Below are 4,999 nucleotides of genomic sequence, written 5' to 3' on the forward strand. Positions count from 1 at the left end.
AAAAAAAAAAACTAAGAAGAAATTAGAAAGTTATGTAACTGATTCCAATAATGCATTATCCATACAAATATTCTTTACTTGTATGAATACCAACCACACAAAAATTTGACTTGACAAAGGATAAAAAAACAAAGCTGTGGTGTGATAGCTGAGGAGAGGGACAGTTTGCCCTCACTATATGAACCATAACAGTAAATTATTTTCTTTTTTCAAAAGAAAACAGGCTGGACTTGAACTCCTAGGATCAAGCAATCTTCCTGCCTCAAGCACCCAAACAGCTGGACTACAGGCTCTGACACCACAGTGAGCTAGAAATTCATTTCTTCATTAATAAAAATTTAATTCACTAGCAGAAGAAAAATTATCAACTTATATATTCAATTTACCTGGTCAATCTCCATTTTATGCCTGGTTTGGGGGGAGGGGTTGTTTGTTTTTGCAGTTTTGGCCAGGGACAGGCTTGAATGCACCCCCTCATCCCATATATGGGGCCCAGCAGGGTACCCTTACTCCTTGAGCCACAGGCACCACCCCAATCTCCATTTTAAAATTAAAACTGATGGCTCTTCTCAAAAAACTTCATCTTAAGTAAAATGCCACCCTTCCGAAGAATGCTTACTGTTCTAGATTTTTCAAAAAGTAAAATTACCGATACTGTATAAAAGTACCTTTTACAATCCAAATGCTTAAAAGTAAAAATGCCTAGTGTCTCTGAAAAGTTTATTAACAGATTAGTTTTAGCTTCAATTATACTAAAAAGGTTTCTGAAGCTTGAGGGGGAAAGCTTTTATCTAAACTACTTTCTAAAAATCAATTAGTCTCAAGGAAAAAAATATTCTGATGAATTAGAGGAAAAGGACATGTTTCCACATAGATGCAATAGAGAAGTCAAGATGGTTTACTGTCAAGAGACTATGTGTCCACAAAACACCATACCTCCTACTCATACACACACACAACAAACATACACACCTATTTTCCAAATGCATCAGCATCCACTTATGTATTACATAATTACATGTATTATCCTACTATGGACCAGCTTGTTTTTCTTCCAACAGTGTTGACAGGTAGCAGTGAATCACATATTTTCCTGTCTCGTAAGCCTTATGATCAATGACACATTCTGCCAACATCTGTGGTTAAGAATGCAAAATGAAGCTACAGATCATCTTCACTGTCCCATGATGCTAAATGCTGCCGCATGTTTACACTAAGGTTAGAAAAACCAATTTTAGTGTCACTGGTACCAAACTCAAAACCAAGTAACTGCTCCAGACCCAAATCTGAAGTAAATCACAGAATTGTGGGGTTTATTTTTATTTGAATAATGTGACATGATCATTATCAAAATGTTGAGCATCTTCTACAGGGAGAGAACTATGTTGATGATAAATATAAACACAATGACCAAATGCCTTTTAAGAAACAGCAGTAACTTCAAAGATTTTGTTTCACAAACCAGTCTTATAAATGCCAGTACTTAGAAACAGTACAAAGTACATATCTTAGACTTCTATAACCAAAAATATTCTGCCATGTGCCCAGCACCAAATATATAGTCTCCATAGATATGAGGCACAGAGTTTATATCCACTTATCAGAGGTCTTAAAATCTAATTAAGCACTTTGGGAGGCTGAGGCAAGAGAATCGCATGAGGTCAGGAATTCAAGACCAACCTGAGCAACAGCAAGATTGCATCTCTAAAAAAAATTTCAAAATTAACCAGGTGTAGAGTCACAAATGTGTAGTCCCAGCTACTAGAGAGGCTGAAGCAGAGGACCATTTGAGCCTAAGAGTTAGAGGCTGCAACAAGCTATGAGAACACCACTGCACTCCAGCCCAAGAAACAGAGCAAGACTCTGTGTAAAAAAAAAAAAAATCTAGTTGAGAAGCAGAATGAAAACAAAAAGATATACTGAACTCCATGTTAGCATATGCATGCTAAGAAAAGAAAAAAGAAAACCTCACAATAAGAGTGATAAATCCCTTGGGGATGAAGTAGTCAAAAAAGCTCCTCAAGAGACAGGACCTAACTGGGATCAGAGTAAAGAGAGTATCCATTAATATAAGTGGGAAAGGATTTCAAACCAAAAGAATGGCATAAAGAAAGGCAAAGAGAAGGGACTTCACAGGAACAACAAATAAGTTAGTTGGGCTGAACCAAAGATTCACCAAGGGAAGAAATGAGTTAAGACTGAAGAATGAGGGCCGGTGAAGTGGTTCACGCCTGTAATTCTAGCACTCTAGGAAGTCGAGGTGGGTAGACTGCCTGAGCTCACGAGTTCGAGACCAGCCTGAGCCAGAGCGAGGCCTCATCTCTAAAAATAGGTGGGTGTTGTAGCGGGCACTTGTAGTCCCAGCTACTTGGGAGACTGAGGCAAAGAATCACTTAAGCCCAAGAGTTTGAGGTTGCTGTGAGCAGTGACCACACAGCACTCTACCGAGGGTGACAAAGTGAGATTCTATCTCAAAAAAAAAAAAAGACTGAAGAATGGACCAGAGTACAGAGAAACCTGAATGCCACACCAAGGAGCTTAAACTTTATTTCACAGGTGTTAGGTTTTCTTTAAGTCTTTAAACTTGATGTGAGGAGATTAGAGCATTCAATACATAAGATATTATTTGCCCAAAGCATAAGGGGAGCACAAATATTCCAAATGAACTATCGAGCGGTGCCTGTGGCTCAAAAGGGTGGGGTGCGGATCCCATATGCCCGAGGTGGGTTCAAACCCAGCCCTGGCTAAAAAAAAAAAACTACAAAAAAAAAAAAAAAATGAACTATCACATCACTGGGAGGAAAAATGTTCAAAGCCCAGCTACAACAGGGTATTATCAGGAGAGGCAGATGCCAGCAGCAACTCCTCAAATGATAAAACTGAATCAAGTCGGACTTACTTTTGCAACTCCCATTTGTATAAAGTCTACAATTATCATAAAAACAATGTAAATAAAAGCATATAGAATAGCTCTCACTGTATCTATTACATAAGAAGCGATTTACTTTAAATAAAGAACAACTGGATCATAAGTCTCAAAACTATGTTGTTAATCCTCAGACTTTAAAAGTGATATGCCATAACCTTATCAGCATAGAGACCTGGAGCAAAGCCATGAGTTTAAAATATACTACCATGAATGAGTTCATCATATTAGCCCAAGCCCATTTCTAAGAGTAAATAAATGAGTGTCTCAATGCTCTGAGGCATTAACAAAAGGAATTGAAACAGCAAAAGAAATTTTTAAATTCCTCATGACAGTCAAATAACATCCTCCTCCAAAGAGTAAAATGGGTCATTACCATCCTACTACCTCCTAACCCCCTAACAGCCCCCGAATTTAGTATAAGAACACTGCCAAGTCAAGAGGGAGCAGTATTCTAATTTTTTTTTTTTACAATTACCTCAGTTAATTATAAAGAATAATAATCAGGAGGTGAGATCCAGCATTATTTTTCCCAAACACAATTAAGATGATTTTACCAAGGCCCTTGTTATAAGCCAGAATCAAAATTCCTAATGGTTTCCCTGGCTTATGGTTAATACACTGAGTCATCCATGTTTGATCAAAACACGGGTACTCTGGATGTTGTCCAATTGATAAGTCAACTAAAACAGAGACCACAGGTGGAGAAACCACTCATTACATAACATCTCCAAGAGTTAAAAATTTCTCTTCAACTGTGTTCCTAAAACAGTATTATTTGTACATTAGATTTATTAACATCACTGATAATACCGTGAGACCAAAATACTGGAAAGAGGGGGCGGCGCTTAACCTGATAGTCCACTACGGAGTTACGGAAAAGGGGACTCAACCGACTGAAGTACAAAATTCTCAGCAAGAGAGTTTCCAAACACCAGTGTCTCTCAAAGATAATGAGCTAGTTCAAACTTTCAGGCTTAACCTAAATTGCCCGTCCCTTGTGTTTAATGCAAGTATTCATTACAGTTCTTTTGTCTGTGAAATGACCCACACTAGAGCACAGCAGAGAAAATAACAGACACTAGCGTTGAACAATCGTTACTGCGAGCAAAAGCAGATTATCTTTCCACCAGTTCCAGCTCCTCCTCCCCACCAGCCCCGTCGCCCCCCCACCTTTATTTTCTTAGAAATAGCAACAACTGAAGGCCACCGCAGGAGGCCGAGAGGAAGCCGCCTAGGGACTGGAATATAAGTTTGGAGACCAGCACCAACTTGTGGCAATGGACCCAAGAATTTACGGCCTATTGCAGTGGGAGCAAAAGCCCACTCACCAACTCGTATCTGGCAGAAGTTGGGTGAAAATCTTGAGGACAGGTGGCAGGACAGGCAACGCGTCCTGCCACGATAGGCGACAATCGGTAAACAAGCAGGGCGGACCCACCCTCCCACAGCCCCCGGTGCCTGTCCTCGCACCCCCAGGGCTCAAGATGGAAGCGTGGCCCACTGCAGCTCCAGGCCCCCTGCCCTCCCCTTGCCTGCAGCGCCGCAGCCCCCGGGGGCGCCAGGCGGGCGGCCCAGGAGGCCTGGCGGGCTGGGCGCCGCCCGGGAGCGAGGGGCCCGGCAGGCCGCGGTGGGGCCGCGAGGGGCCTGCCGCGGGGCACCCCCCGGGGCCCAGTTACCTGGCGGCGGCGGCGGCTCCTCCTCCAGCTCCAGCTCCTGCTCCCGCTCCCGCTCCTCCTCCCGGTCCGACGCTCGGCGCCCGGCGGCGGCGGCAGCGGCGACTCCTCGCACAGCTCGCGGCGACGAGCCGAGCCCGGCCCCTCTCCGCCTCCCTCCGCGCCGCCGCCCGCCCCGCTGCTGCCGCCTCCGCTGCTGCCGCCTCCGCCCTCTCCCCTCAGTCAGGACATGGTCTCCGCGGGCCCGCGCGCGGCTCCCGGCTGCCGGAGGCGGGGGCGGAGGGGCAGAGAGTAGGCGCGGAGGCGGGGGGGTGCCTGGGGGCCGGGGGGAGAGAGGGGGGGCGGCCGCGGGCGCTGCGGACTCCTAATGGCGGCGGCTGAGGGACCCGGAGCCAAA

The 4,999-nt window shown here is 44.5% G+C and overlaps 1 protein-coding gene across 1 annotated transcript in view; it reads right to left on the reverse strand.

Annotated features, from left to right (window-relative positions):
• The window catches only part of ZRANB1 (zinc finger RANBP2-type containing 1), a 67,602-nt gene extending 62,977 nt beyond the window's left edge, over positions 1–4,625 (reverse strand). The window contains exon 1 of the mRNA XM_012807786.1: positions 4,606–4,625. The gene's annotated coding sequence lies outside the window, so the exon portion shown is untranslated. The remainder of the gene's footprint in view (positions 1–4,605) is intronic.
• Positions 4,626–4,999: the final 374 nt, after the last annotated feature.

The sequence above is a fragment of the Otolemur garnettii genome, unplaced genomic scaffold (assembly GCF_000181295.1).
Source record: "Otolemur garnettii isolate 467f Iridium unplaced genomic scaffold, OtoGar3 scaffold00075, whole genome shotgun sequence".
In the NCBI taxonomy this organism is placed as follows: Eukaryota; Metazoa; Chordata; class Mammalia; order Primates; family Galagidae; genus Otolemur; species Otolemur garnettii.